This window comes from Pseudophryne corroboree, chromosome 8, assembly GCF_028390025.1.
Source record: "Pseudophryne corroboree isolate aPseCor3 chromosome 8, aPseCor3.hap2, whole genome shotgun sequence".
In the NCBI taxonomy this organism is placed as follows: Eukaryota; Metazoa; Chordata; class Amphibia; order Anura; family Myobatrachidae; genus Pseudophryne; species Pseudophryne corroboree.
Genome location: NC_086451.1, coordinates 120,732,110 through 120,747,539, shown reverse-complemented (window position 1 = coordinate 120,747,539; position 15,430 = coordinate 120,732,110).

Below are 15,430 nucleotides of genomic sequence, written 5' to 3'. Positions count from 1 at the left end.
GGTGCCCTCCTTGTGGGATATGCAGCCCACTATGCAGAATGAAGGGTTGTGTAGGTGGCACTCATCAGTCTGACTTCCATGGATTCAAATAAGCATGGTGTTTATTCACAAAGCCAACATGTTTCGGAGTGAAACCTCTGTACTCAGGGCCAATACCCTGAGGACGGAGGTTTCACTCCGAAACATGTCGGCTTTGTGAATAAACACCATGCTTATTTGAATCCATGGAAGTCAGACTGACGAGTGCCGCCTACACAACCCTTCATACTATATATATATATATATATATATATATATATATATTAGAGATGAGCGGGTTCGGTTCCTCGGAATCCGAACCCGCCCGAACTTCATGTTTTTTTACACGGGTCCGAGCGACTCGGATCTTCCCGCCTTGCTCGGTTAACCCGAGCGCGCCCGAACGTCATCATCCCGCTGTCGGATTCTCGCGAGGCTCGGATTCTATCGCGAGACTCGGATTCTATATAAGGAGCCGCGCGTCGCCGCCATTTTCACACGTGCATTGAGATTGATAGGGAGAGGACGTGGCTGGCGTCCTCTCCGTTTATAGAGAGTGAGACTAGAGTAGAGAGAGACACAGTAGTAATTTTGGGGAGCATTAGGAGGAGTACTTTAGGAGGAGTACTACTACTTGCTGAAGTGATAGATAGATAGTGTGACTGTATAATGTATATCTGACTTGTGGGGGAGACACTGACAGTGGGGAGCAGTTAGAGTCTGAGAGCAGGACTCAGGAGTACATATAACGTACAGTGCACACTTTTGCTGCCAGAGTGCCACACTGCCATTGTGACCACACTGACCACCAGTATAATATATATTGTGATTGTCTGCTTAGGAGTACTACTTGCAAGTTGCTGATAGTGTGACCAGTGACCTGACCACCAGTTTATAATAATCACCACCAGTTTAATATATATAATATATATATAATTGTATATAATATATATATAATATTGTATACCACCTACCCGTGGTTTTTTTTTTTCTTTCTTCTTGATACATACTACTATAGTAGCTTACTGTAGCAGTCTGCGGTGCTGCTGAGCTGACAGTGTCCAGCAGGTCCGTCATCAGTCATTACATAATAAATATATATTATATACCTGTCCGGCTGCAGTACTAGTGATATTATATATATATATATATTGATTTCATCTCATTATCATCCAGTCTATATTAGCAGCAGACACAGTACAGTAGTCCACGGCTGTAGCTACCTCTGTGTCGGCAGTCGCTGGTCCATCCATAATTGTATACCACCTACCCGTGGTTTTTTTTTTTCTTTCTTCTTGATACATACTACTATAGTAGCTTACTGTAGCAGTCTGCGGTGCTGCTGAGCTGACAGTGTCCAGCAGGTCCGTCATCAGTCATTAGTACATAATAAATATATATTATATACCTGTCCGGCTGCAGTACTAGTGTGATATTATATATATATATATTGATTTCATCTCATTATCATCCAGTCTATATTAGCAGCAGACACAGTACGGTAGTCCACGGCTGTAGCTACCTCTGTGTCGGCAGTCGCTGGTCCATCCATAATTGTATACCACCTACCCGTGGTTTTTTTTCTTTCTTTCTTCTTGATACATACTACTATAGTAGCTTACTGTAGCAGTCTGCGGTGCTGCTGAGCTGACAGTGTCCAGCAGGTCCGTCATCAGTCATTAGTACATAATAAATATATATTATATACCTGTCCGGCTGCAGTACTAGTGTGATATTATATATATATATTGATTTCATCTCATTATCATCCAGTCTATATTAGCAGCAGACACAGTACGGTAGTCCACGGCTGTAGCTACCTCTGTGTCGGCAGTCGCTGGTCCATCCATAATTGTATACCACCTACCCGTGGTTTTTTTTTTTTCTTTCTTCTTGATACATACTACTATAGTAGCTTACTGTAGCAGTCTGCGGTGCTGCTGAGCTGACAGTGTCCAGCAGGTCCGTCATCAGTCATTAGTACATAATAAATATATATTATATACCTGTCCGGCTGCAGTACTAGTGTGATATTATATATATATATATATTGATTTCATCTCATTATCATCCAGTCTATATTAGCAGCAGACACAGTACGGTAGTCCACGGCTGTAGCTACCTCTGTGTCGGCAGTCGCTGGTCAATCCATAATTGTATACCACCTACCCGTGGTTTTTTCTTTTTCTTTCTTCTTGATACATACTACTATAGTAGCTTACTGTAGCAGTCTGCGGTGCTGCTGAGCTGACAGTGTCCAGCAGGTCCGTCATCAGTCATTAGTACATAATAAATATATATTATATACCTGTCCGGCTGCAGTACTAGTGTGATATTATATATATATATATATTGATTTCATCTCATTATCATCCAGTCTATATTAGCAGCAGACACAGTACGGTAGTCCACGGCTGTAGCTACCTCTGTGTCGGCAGTGGCTGGTCCATCCATAATTGTATACCACCTACCCGTGTTTTTTTTTTTTTCTTTCTTCTTGATACATACTACTATAGTAGCTTACTGTAGCAGTCTGCGGTGCTGCTGAGCTGACAGTGTCCAGCAGGTCCGTCATCAGTCATTAGTACATAATAAATATATATTATATACCTGTCCGGCTGCAGTACTAGTGTGATATTATATATATATATATATTGATTTCATCTCATTATCATCCAGTCTATATTAGCAGCAGACACAGTACGGTAGTCCACGGCTGTAGCTACCTCTGTGTCGGCAGTCGCTGGTCCATCCATAATTGTATACCACCTACCCGTGTTTTTTTTTTTTCTTTCTTCTTGATACATACTACTATAGTAGCTTACTGTAGCAGTATGCGGTGCTGCTGAGCTGACAGTGTCCAGCAGGTCCGTCATCAGTCATTAGTACATAATAAATATATATTATATACCTGTCCGGCTGCAGTACTAGTGTGATATTATATATATATATATATATTGATTTCATCTCATTATCATTCAGTCTATATTAGCAGCAGACACAGTACGGTAGTCCATGGCTGTAGCTACCTCTGTGTCGGCAGTCGCTGGTCCATCCATAATTGTATACCACCTACCCGTGGTTTTTTTTTTCTTTCTTCTTGATACATACTACTATAGTAGCTTACTGTAGCAGTCTGCGGTGCTGCTGAGCTGACAGTGTCCAGCAGGTCCGTCATCAGTCATTAGTACATAATAAATATATATTATATACCTGTCCGGCTGCAGTACTAGTGTGATATTATATATATATATATATATATTGATTTCATCTCATTATCATCCAGTCTATATTAGCAGCAGACACAGTACGGTAGTCCACGGCTGTAGCTACCTCTGTGTCTTTTAGTTGTGCCTATTAAAATATGGAGAACAAAAATGTTGAGGTTCCAAAATTAGGGAAAGATCAAGATCCACTTCCACCTCGTGCTGAAGCTGCTGCCACTAGTCATGGCCGAAACGATGAAATGCCAGCAACGTCGTCTGCCAAGGCCGATGCCCAATGTCATAGTACAGAGCATGTAAAATCCAAAACACCAAATATCAGTAAAAAAAGGACTCCAAAATCTAAATAAAATTGTCGGAGGAGAAGCGTAAACTTGCCAATATGCCATTTACCACACGGAGTGGCAAGGAACGGCTGAGGCCCTGGCCTATGTTCATGGCTAGTGGTTCAGCTTCACATGAGGATGGAAGCACTCAGCCTCTCGCTAGAAAACTGAAAAGACTCAAGCTGGCAAAAGCACCGCAAAGAACTGTGCGTTCTTCCAAATCCCAAATCCACAAGGAGAGTCCAATTGTGTCGGTTGCGATGCCTGACCTTCCCAACACTGGACGTGAAGAGCATGCGCCTTCCACCATTTGCACGCCCCCTGCAAGTGCTGGAAGGAGCACCCGCAGTCCAGTTCCTGATAGTCAGATTGAAGATGTCAGTGTTGAAGTACACCAGGATGAGGAGGATATGGGTGTTGCTGGCGCTGGGGAGGAAATTGACAAGGAGGATTCTGATGGTGAGGTGGTTTGTTTAAGTCAGGCACCCGGGGAGACACCTGTTGTCCGTGGGAGGAATAGGGCCGTTGACATGCCTGGTGAAAATACCAAAAAAATCAGCTCTTCGGTGTGGAAGTATTTCACCAGAAATGCGGACAACATTTGTCAAGCCGTGTGTTGCCTTTGTCAAGCTGTAATAAGTAGGGGTAAGGACGTTAACCACCTCGGAACATCCTCCCTTATACGTCACCTGCAGCGCATTCATAATAAGTCAGTGACAAGTTCAAAAACTTTGGGCGACAGCGGAAGCAGTCCACTGACCAGTAAATCCCTTCCTCTTGTAACCAAGCTCACGCAAACCACCCCACCAACTCCCTCAGTGTCAATTTCCTCCTACCCTAGGAATGCCAATAGTCCTGCAGGCCATGTCACTGGCAATTCTGACGAGTCCTCTCCTGCCTGGGATTCCTCCGATGCATCCTTGCGTGTAACGCCTACTGCTGCTGGCGCTGCTGTTGTTGCTGCTGGGAGTCGATGGTCATCCCAGAGGGGAAGTCGTACTCGTAAGACCACTTTTACTACTTCCACCAAGCAATTGACTGTCCAACAGTCCTTTGCGAGGAAGATGAAATATCACAGCAGTCATCCTGCTGCAAAGCGGATAACTGAGGCCTTGGCATCCTGGGTGGTGAGAAACGTGGTTCCGGTATCCATCATTACTGCAGAGCCAACTAGAGACTTGTTGGAGGTACTGTGTCCCCGGTACCAAATACCATCTAGGTTCCATTTCTCTAGGCAGGCGATACCGAAAATGTACACAGACCTCAGAAAAAGAGTCACCAGTGTCCTAAAAAATGCAGCTGTACCCAATGTCCACTTAACCACGGACATGTGGACAAGTGGAGCAGGGCAGGGTCAGGACTATATGACTGTGACAGCCCACTGGGTAGATGTATGGACTCCCGCCGCAAGAACAGCAGCGGCGGCACCAGTAGCAGCATCTCGCAAACGCCAACTCTTTCCTAGGCAGGCTACGCTTTGTATCACCGGTTTCGAGAATACGCACACAGCTGAAAACCTCTTACGGCAACTGAGGAAGATCATCGCGGAATGGCTTACCCCAATTGGACTCTCCTGTGGATTTGTGGCATCGGACAACGCCAGCAATATTGTGCGTGCATTACATCTGGGCAAATTCCAGCACGTCCCATGTTTTGCACATACCTTGAATTTGGTGGTGCAGAATTTTTTAAAAAACGAGAGGGGCGTGCAAGAGATGCTGTCGGTGGCCAGAAGAATTGCGGGACACTTTCGGCGTACAGGCACCACGTACAGAAAACTGGAGCACCACCAAAAACGCCTGAACCTGCCCTGCCATCATCTGAAGCAAGAAGTGGTAATGAGGTGGAATTCAACCATCTATATGCTTCAGAGGTTGGAGGAGCAGCAAAAGGCCATTCAAGCCTATACAATTGAGCACGATATAGGAGGTGGAATGTACCTGTCTCAAGCGCAGTGGAGAATGATTTCAACGTTGTGCAAGGTTCTGCAACCTTTTGAACTTGCCACACGTGAAGTCAGTTCAGACACTGCCAGCCTGAGTCAGGTCATTCCCCTCATCAGGCTTTTGCAGAAGAAGCTGGAGGCATTGAAGGAGGAGCTAAAAGGGAGCGATTCCGCTAGGCATGTGGGACTTGTGGATGCAGCCCTTAATTCGCTTAACAAGGATTCACGGGTGGTCAATCTGTTGAAATCAGAGCACTACATTTTGGCCACCGTGCTCGATCCTAGATTTAAAACCTACATTGGATCTCTCTTTCCGGCAGACACAAGTCTGCTGGGGTTCAAAGACCTGCTGGTGACAAAATTGTCAAGTCAAGCGGAACGCGACCTGTCAACATCTCCTCCTTCACATTCTCCCGCAACTGGGGTTGCGAGGAAAAGGCTCAGAATTCCGAGCCCACCCGCTGGCGGTAATGCAGGGCAGTCTGGAGCGACTGCTGATGCTGACATCTGGTCCGGACTGAAGGACCTGACAACGATTACGGACATGTCGTCTACTGTCACTGCATATGATTTTGTCACCATTGAAAGAATGGTGGAGGATTATATGAGTGACCGCATCCAAGTAGGCACGTCAGACAGTCCGTACTTATACTGGCAGGAAAAAGAGGCAATTTGGAGGCCCTTGCACAAACTGGCTTTATTCTACCTAAGTTGCCCTCCCACAAGTGTGTACTCCGAAAGAGTGTTTAGTGCCGCCGCTCACCTGGTTACTTCCAGAAAATGTGGAGAAGATGATGTTCATTAAAATGAATTATAATCAATTCCTCCGTGGAGACATTGACCAGCAGCAATTGCCTCCACAAAGTACACAGGGAGCTGAGATGGTGGATTCCAGTGGGGACGAATTGATAATCTGTGAGGAGCGGGATGTACACGGTGATATATCGGAGGATGATGATGAGGTGGACATCTTGCCTCTGTAGAGCCAGTTTGTGCAAGGAGAGATTAATTGCTTCTTTTTCGGTGGGGGTCCAAACCAACCCGTCATTTCAGTCACAGTCGTGTGGCAGACCCTGTCACTGAAATGATGGGTTGGTTAAAGTGTGCATGTCCTGTTTATACAACATAAGGGTGGGTGGGAGGGCCCAAGGACAATTCCATCTTGCACCTCTTTTTTCTTTCATTTTTATTTGCGTCATGTGCTGTTTGGGGAGTGTTTTTTGGAAGGGCCATCCTGCGTGACACTGCAGTGCCACTCCTAGATGGGCCCGGTGTTTGTGTCGGCCACTAGGGTCGCTTATCTTACTCACACAGCTACCTCATTGCGCCTCTTTTTTTCTTCTTTGCGTCATGTGCTGTTTGGGGAGTGTTTTTTGGAAGGGCCATCCTGCGTGACACTGCAGTGCCACTCCTAGATGGGCCCGGTGTTTGTGTCGGCCACTAGGGTCGCTTATCTTACTCACACAGCTACCTCATTGCGCCTCTTTTTTTCTTTGCGTCATGTGCTGTTTGGGGAGTGTTTTTTGGAAGGGCCATCCTGCGTGACACTGCAGTGCCACTCCTAGATGGGCCCGGTGTTTGTGTCGGCCACTAGGGTCGCTTAGCTTAGTCATCCAGCGACCTCGGTGCAAATTTTAGGACTAAAAATAATATTGTGAGGTGTGAGGTATTCAGAATAGACTGAAAATGAGTGGAAATTATGGATTTTGAGGTTAATAATACTTTGGGATCAAAATGACCCCCAAATTCTATGATTTAAGCTGTTTTTTAGTGTTTTTTGAAAAAAACACCCGAATCCAAAACACACCCGAATCCGACAAAAAAAATTCGGTGAGGTTTTGCCAAAACGCGGTCGAACCCAAAACACGGCCGCGGAACCGAACCCAAAACAAACCAAAACACAAAACCCGAAAAATTTCAAGTGCACATCTCTAATATATATACACATGAGCCAAGACTGGAAGCACAAAGTGTAGTGACAGTGTACATATGTGGCTTCACAGTTTTAGTAGTACTGTACATGCAAAAGTTATATTACTCTATTTCTACACAAGATAATAATGTAATACAGAGTTAAAAGATAAAATATTATCTTGGCAGATACTGTATTAATAAAAGGGGAATGGGGTCAGAATGCCGTCGGTTGGGATGCTGGCAGTTGGAATCCTGCACCGGAATCTTGACACGTGGCCAGAATGCCGGCACCAGAACACAGATAGAGGACAAAATGCAAATGCCAGAATCCTGATACCAAGTATGCCGCCCTCTGTTTGTATTAGCCTGCTGGGGAAGGTTAACTTTAAGCAGCCCTGGGGACAGTTAGGGTTAGGCTGCAGAGAAGAGAGGGTTATTGATAGGCCGCTGGGTGGGTGTCTAGGTTTAGGCACCCCCATGGAGGGTTAGGGTTAGGCTGTGGGAAAGGGAGGAGTAGGTTTAGGCTGCGGGGAGGGGGGGTTAGGGTTAGGGGGATATTGGGGGAGGGTAAGTATACTTACCGAGCCCCTGTCGCTATTCTCTCCATTGGGATGCCACAGTCGGTAAAGCATATCACACCCAATAAAAGGAAATTACGTTTGCATATACAATGTATTTTAATACAAATACCATACAAACTGCACGCAACTAAATATAAATATCTGTTGTTTCCCCTGCTACTGTGTATATGAAATGGGAATTTCTTTCCTTTTGCAGCCTAAATGGAAATGTCCATTTCATAAACTAAAACAGATCTAGGTCCAATTTTATCTATTTGTGTCCCAGCTGCCCACAAAAATGCATTCAAAACTTATTTATGTTTGAACACATACATCAGGTAAAGATAGATCAATGCTTTAAATGAATATTAGTTTTATTGTGTTTGTATAAAAAAATTCAAGCAGCCTAAATAAAATGCAGGTCTTTCATCTTTAGATGTTATAAGGATGTCCCCACTCTTTTTTGTTAACATTATTAGCCTTATACTTCAGCTTTACATATTTGTGTCTGTTTTGGTTTCATCTATCTTTCAATTATGTAACCCTGGCTATCTTCTCTCACATCTGCTATTTATTTCCATTTTCATAATTTCATTTTTATGGCTTTCTTGTCCTCCATGAATATAATAGTTTGTTTCAAATGAGCTTATTGCATTTTAAAGTTCCATGCAATGACAATACAATATGAGTGTTCTAGCTTAACAAATTCTAGAAGATTTGTATAATTTTCATCTTCGAGTATACGTATGATTGTTAAGACCAACATCTATCATTTATTCCAGTATTATAATAAAATATAGATAAGCTGCTTCCATAAGGTATATATAAAACCGTGAATGCATTATTACTGAGTGTTCATTTGTGTTTAGATTAGGGGTGTGCGCAGGGCCATTTTTCGGGTTTTGTGTTTTGGTTTTATATCTGTATCTACTTCGTGTTTTGGATCTATGTTGGTTTTGCCAAAACCGCCCTTGCGGGTTTCGGTTTTGGATCTGTATTTTTTTTGTTTTTGTTCATACAGTATAATTGACCTCAATAACATTCATTTCCACTTATTTACAGTCTATTCTGAACACCTCACAGCTCACAATATTGTTTTTATCCAGTATAGGCCAAAAGGATGCACATAGGTAGCTGGATGAAAGTTAAGTGGCAGCAGTGGGCGACCTGAACAAGTGGCACTTCAAATTACAACATGGCTCATCTAGGAAACAGAGTGGCACTGCAGTGGCAGACAGGGTGTCAGTTTAATAAACTATACAGCCCCATAGAAAGCTTTCATTAATCAATAAATGATAACTAGATTAGAGGCCCATAGGAGTAGACGTAGGTATGTAGTGGAACGCAGGTAAGGAAAGGAAGGATTATTTATTATAAATGTAATATTATTTTTATTCTGAAGCAAATTTATGAGGGAGGAGGGTCTAGAGAAGTACATGCCGGCTTGGGTTTTCTCACCAGATACCGATTCCAAATAAAAACTAGTGATGTGCACCGGCAATTTTTCAGGTTTTGTGTTTGGGTTTTGGGTTCGGTTCCGCGGCCGTGTTTTGGGTTCGAACGCGTTTTGGCAAAACCTCACCGAATTTTTTTTGTCGGATTCGGGTGTGTTTTGGATTCGGGTGTTTTTTTCAAAAAACCCTAAAAAACACAGCTTAAATCATAGAATTTGGGGGTCATTTTGATCCCATAGTATTATTAACCTCAATAACCATAATTTCCACTCATTTTCAGTCTATTTTGAACACCTCACACCTCACAATATTATTTTTAGTCCTAAAATTTGCACCGAGGTCACTGGATGGCTAAGCTAAGCGACACAAGTGGCCGACACAAACACCTGGCCCATCTAGGAGTGGCACTGCAGTGTCAGACAGGATGGCCCTTCAAAAAAATACTCCCCAAACAGCACATGACGCAAAGAAAAAAAGAGGCGCAATGAGGTAGCTGTGTGACTAAGCTAAGCGACCCTAATGGCCGACACAAACACCTGGCCCATCTAGGAGTGGCACTGCAGTGTCACGCAGGATGGCCCTTCAAAAAAATACTCCCCAAACAGCACATGACGCAAAGAAAAAAAGAGGCGCAATGAGGTAGCTGTGTGACTAAGCTAAGCGACCCTAGTGGCCGACACAAACACCTGGCCCATCTAGGAGTGTCACTGCAGTGTCACGCAGGATGGCCCTTCAAAAAAATACTCTCCAAACAGCACATGACGCTAAGAAAAAAAGAGGCGCAATGAGGTAGCTGTGTGACTAAGCTAAGCGACCCTAGTGGCCGACACAAACACCTGGCCCATCTAGGAGTGGCACTGCAGTGTCACGCAGGATGGCCCTTCAAAAAAATACTCCCCAAACAGCACATGACACTAAGAAAAAAAGAGGCGCAATGAGGTAGCTGTGTGACTAAGCTAAGCGACCCTAGTGGCCGACACAAACACCTGGTCCATCTAGGAGTGGCACTGCAGTGTCACGCAGGATGGCCCTTCAAAAAAATACTCCCCAAACAGCACATGACGCAAAGAAAAAAAGAGGCACAATGAGGTAGCTGTGGGACTAAGCTCAGCGACCCAAGTGGCCGACACAAACACCTGGCCCATCTAGGAGTGACACTGCAGTGTCACGCAGGATGGCCCTTCAAAAAAATACTCCCCAAACAGCACATGACGCTAAGAAAAAAAGAGGCGCAATGAGGTAGTGTTATGATTCCAGCACTCTGGTCAGAGGAGATCTTATGGCAAGGACCGGAGCACTGGAACGGAATGCTGGGGAAGGGAGCAGGACAGGAAAATAGCCCCTGGCGCCCTAACTCTGTTGTCTCACCCGTGTTGTCAGAAATCCCCTGCGAGACTATGGTTTCTTGAGCCCTTGGCAGCCGCGTTTGAAGGGCGGATTATGTCTGCCCAACTTCGATGCCCCCCGGTCTTAATGAGAGACAAAGGGAAACCCGAGACAGGGTGATAACAAGAGGCCCTCTAACTAAACAACCAGGCCAGGGGCTAAGCAAACTCAAAACTATAATATGTGCGGAGAAACCGCCAGGGAAAAGGACAACCAAAATATCCACTTGTCCAATTCTCCTACCCGGCACCGCCGAGTACCAGAGAGGACTTGTGGAAGCGGAACCCTCCGCAAATGCTCCAAACACAAAATATAAAAGGTAAAGCGGCTGAGCCGCAACACACGGCAGAGCCGCAACTCACGAACACCACTGGATATAAAACGGTGATCAGTCAGGACTCCAGGGAACCAAACGACCTCTTGGGATGAGATGACAACTCCCGAATACCGGACTTCTGAGGACTGGAATGACCGGATACAGCAGGACTGGAAACAGACTCTCAGCAAACAAAGGCAGCATGCAGGAAGCTATTACCGGCGTCTGTGAGAAGCCCTGGGAGTGTATTTAACAAGGAGTCCTCCAATCAGCTGCTAAAGGCTGATTAGAATAAATGCCGTGCAGCTGCCTTGCTGCACGGCCAGAGAGCAGGTGAATATCTTAATTTCCTAAAGCCTAGCAACGGGGAACGCGGTCCGCCAGTGGCGTCCCCGTTGCTAGGGTCCGTGCGGCTCAGCGCGCCCGGCGTCTAGCATTGCTAGGGAGCCGGCGGCTGTACGTGCACGGCGTCTCTAGTTGCTAGGCGCCGGGCCGCGCAGACCATCAAGCGGACCCCGGCGCCTAACAGGTAGCTGTGTGACTAAGCTAAGCGACCCTAGTGGCCGACACAAACACCTGGCACATCTAGGAGTGGCACTGCAGTGTCACGCAGGATGGCCCTTCAAAAAAATACTCCACAAACAGCACATGACCCTTCAAAAAAATACTCCCCAAACAGCACATGACGCAAAGAAAAATGAAAGAAAAAAGAGGTGCAAGATGGAATTGTCCTTGGGCCCTCCCACCCACCCTTATGTTGTATAAACAGGACATGCACACTTTAACGAACCCATCATTTCAGCGACAGGGTCTGCCAAACGACTGTAACTAAAATGACTGGTTGGTTTGGGCCCCCACCAAAAAAGAAGCAATCAATCTCTCCTTGCACAAACTGGCTCTACAGAGGCAAGATGTCCACCTCATCATCATCGTCCGATTCATCACCCCTTTCACTGTGTACAGCCCCCTCCTCACAGATTATTAATTCGTCCCCACTGGAATCCACCATCTCAGGTCCCCGTGTACTTTCTGGAGGCAATTGCTGCTGGTGAATGTCTCCACGGAGGAATTGATTATAATTCATTTTAATGAACATCATCTTCTCCACATTTTCTGGAAGTAACCTCGTATGCCGATTGCTGACAAGGTGAGCGGCGGCACTAAACACTCTTTCGGAGTACACACTGGAGGGAGGGCAACTTAGGTAGAATAAAGCCAGTTTGTGCAAGGGCCTCCAAATTGCCTCTTTTTCCTGCCAGTATACGTACGGACTGTCTGATGTGCCTACTTGGATGCGGTCACTTATATAATCCTCCACCATTCTTTCAATGGTGAGAGAATCATATGCAGTGACAATAGACGACATGTCAGTAATCGTTGGCAGGTCCTTCAGTCCGGACCAGATGTCAGCACTCGCTCCAGACTGCCCTGCATCACCGCCAGCGGGTGGGCTCGGAATTCGTAGCCTTTTCCTCGCGCCCCCAGTTGCGGGAGAATGTGAAGGAGGAGCTGTTGACGGGTCACGTTCCGCTTGACTTGACAATTTTCTCACCAGCAGGTCTTTGAACCCCTGCAGACTTGTGTCTGCCGGAAAGAGAGATACAAGGTAGGTTTTAAATCTAGGATCGAGCACGGTGGCCAAAATGTAGTGCTCTGATTTCAACTGATTGACCACCCGTGAATCCTGGTTAAGCGAATGAAGGGCTCCATCCACAAGTCCCATATGCCTAGCGGAATCGCTCTGTTTTAGCTCCTCCTTCAATGTCTCCAGCTTCTTCTGCAAAAGCCTGATGAGGGGAATGACCTGACTCAGGCTGGCAGTGTCTGAACTGACTTCACGTGTGGCAAGTTCAAAAGGTTGCAGAACCTTGCACAACGTTGCAATCATTCTCCACTGCGCTTGAGACAGGTGCATTCCACCTCCTTTGCCTATATCAGTGGTTTCCAAACTTTTTTGAATCACGGCGCCCTAGAATATCAGAATTTTTTTCACTGCACCCCTAGGCCAAACATTTCTTATTGAGAAATTTAGAAAGAAGTATTACCCCATCTGTGTCACCCCTGTCTGTCTACCCCTCCCCTTAGAATGTAAGCTCTCACGAGTAGGGCCCTCTTCCCTCATGTGCTTTACGTTTCTTACTTTAATAATCCTCAACTGCCCAGATCCAGCAGTTTTTTGGCCACCTGGAACTTATCTCTATGTTTACTGGTGTAGTTATGCTTAGTTGCCCTGTACTTGTCCTATATTGTCTTCAACTGTAAGTCACTGTTTTCCTGTTTTGATTATGTGCATATGTACTCTGCAATTGGGCGCTGCGGAACCCTTGTGGCGCCATATAAATAAATAATAATAATAATAATAATAATACATTAAGTAGATCGCGTATATGTCATCCTCAGGGTCAGTTGTGTGGCGAGGGACAAGATTTGCTTCTGTTTGGCCACATATTTTATGACTGGCAGCCACCAGCACTGGTTTTGCCTATTATATTGACCATGAATAATTTGAATTGGTCCTGGACCACCAACCCAGGGCACCCCTGCAAATGTCCGAGGCACCCCAGGGAGCCACGGCACACAGTTTGGGAACCTCTGGCCTATATCGTGGGCAGATGTATAGGCTTGAATGGCCTTTTGCTGCTCCTCCATCCTCTGAAGCATATAGAGGGTTGAATTCCACCTCGTTACCACCTCTTGCTTCAGATGATAGCAGGGCAGGTTCAGGCGTTTTTGGTGGTGCTCCAGTCTTCTGTACGCGGTGCCTGTACGCCGAAAGTGGCCCGCAATTCTTCTGGCCACCGACAGCATCTCTTGCACGCCCCTGTCATTTTTTAAATAATTCTGCACCACCAAATTCAAGGTATGTGCAAAACATGGGACGTGCTGGAATTTGCCCAGATGTAATGCACGCACAATATTGCTGGCGTTGTCCGATGCCACAAATCCCCCGCAGAGTCCAATTGGGGTAAGCCATTCTGCGATGATCTTCCTCAGTTGCCGTAAGAGGTTTTCAGCTGTGTGCGTATTCTGGAAAGCGGTGATACAAAGCGTAGCCTGCCTAGGAACGAGTTGGCGTTTGCGAGATGCTGCTACTGGTGCCGCCGCTGCTGTTCTTGCTGCGGGAGGCAATACATCTACCCAGTGGGCTGTCACAGTCATGTAGTCCTGAGTCTGCCCTGCTCCACTTGTCCACATGTACGTGGTTAAGTGGACATTGGGTACAACTGCATTTTATAGGACACTGGTGACTCTTTTTCTGAGGTCTGTGTACATTCTCGGTATCGCCTGCCTAGAGAAATGGAACCTAGATGGTATTTGGTACCGGGGACACAGTATCTCAATCAAGTCTATAGTTGGCTCTGAAGTAACGATGGATACCGGAACCATATTTCTCACCGCCCAGGCTGCCAAGGCCTCAGTTATCCGCTTTGCAGCAGGATGACTGCTGTGATATTTCATCTTCCTCGCAAAGGACTGTTGGACAGTCAATTGCTTACTGGAAGTAGTACAAGTGGTCTTCCGACTTCCCCTCTGGGATGACGATCGACTCCCAGCAGCAACAACAGCAGCGCCAGCAGCAGTAGGCGTTACACTCAAGGATGCATCGGAGGAATCCCAGGCAGTAGAGGACTCGTCAGACTTGCCAGTGACATGGCCTGCAGGACTATTGGCTTTCCTGGGTAAGGAGGAAATTGACACTGAGGGAGTTGGTGGTGTGGTTTGCGGGAGCTTGGTTACAAGAGGAAGGGATTTACTGGTCAGTGGACTGCTTCCGCTGTCGCCCAAAGTTTTTGAACTTGTCACTGACTTATGATGAATACGCTGCAGGTGACGTATAAGGGAGGATGTTCCGAGGTGGTTAACGTCCTTACCCCTACTTATTACAGCTTGACAAAGGCAACACACGGCTTGACACCTGTTGTCCGCATTTGTGTTGAAATAATTCCACACCGAAGAGCTGATTTTTTTTGTATTTTGACCAGGCATGTCAATGGCCATATTCGTCCCACGGACAACAGGTGTCTCCCCGGGTGCCTGACTTAAACAAACAACCTCACCATCAGAATCCTCCTTGTCAATTTCCTCCCCAGCGCCAGCAACACCCATATCCTCATCCTGGTGTACTTCAACACTGACATCTTCAATTTGACTATCAGGAACTGGACTGCGGGTGCTCCTTCCAGCACTTGTAGGGGTCGTGCAAATGGTGGAAGGCGCAAGCTCTTCCCGTCCAGTGTTGGGAAGGTCAGGCATCGCAACCGACACAATTGGACTCTCCTTGGGGAT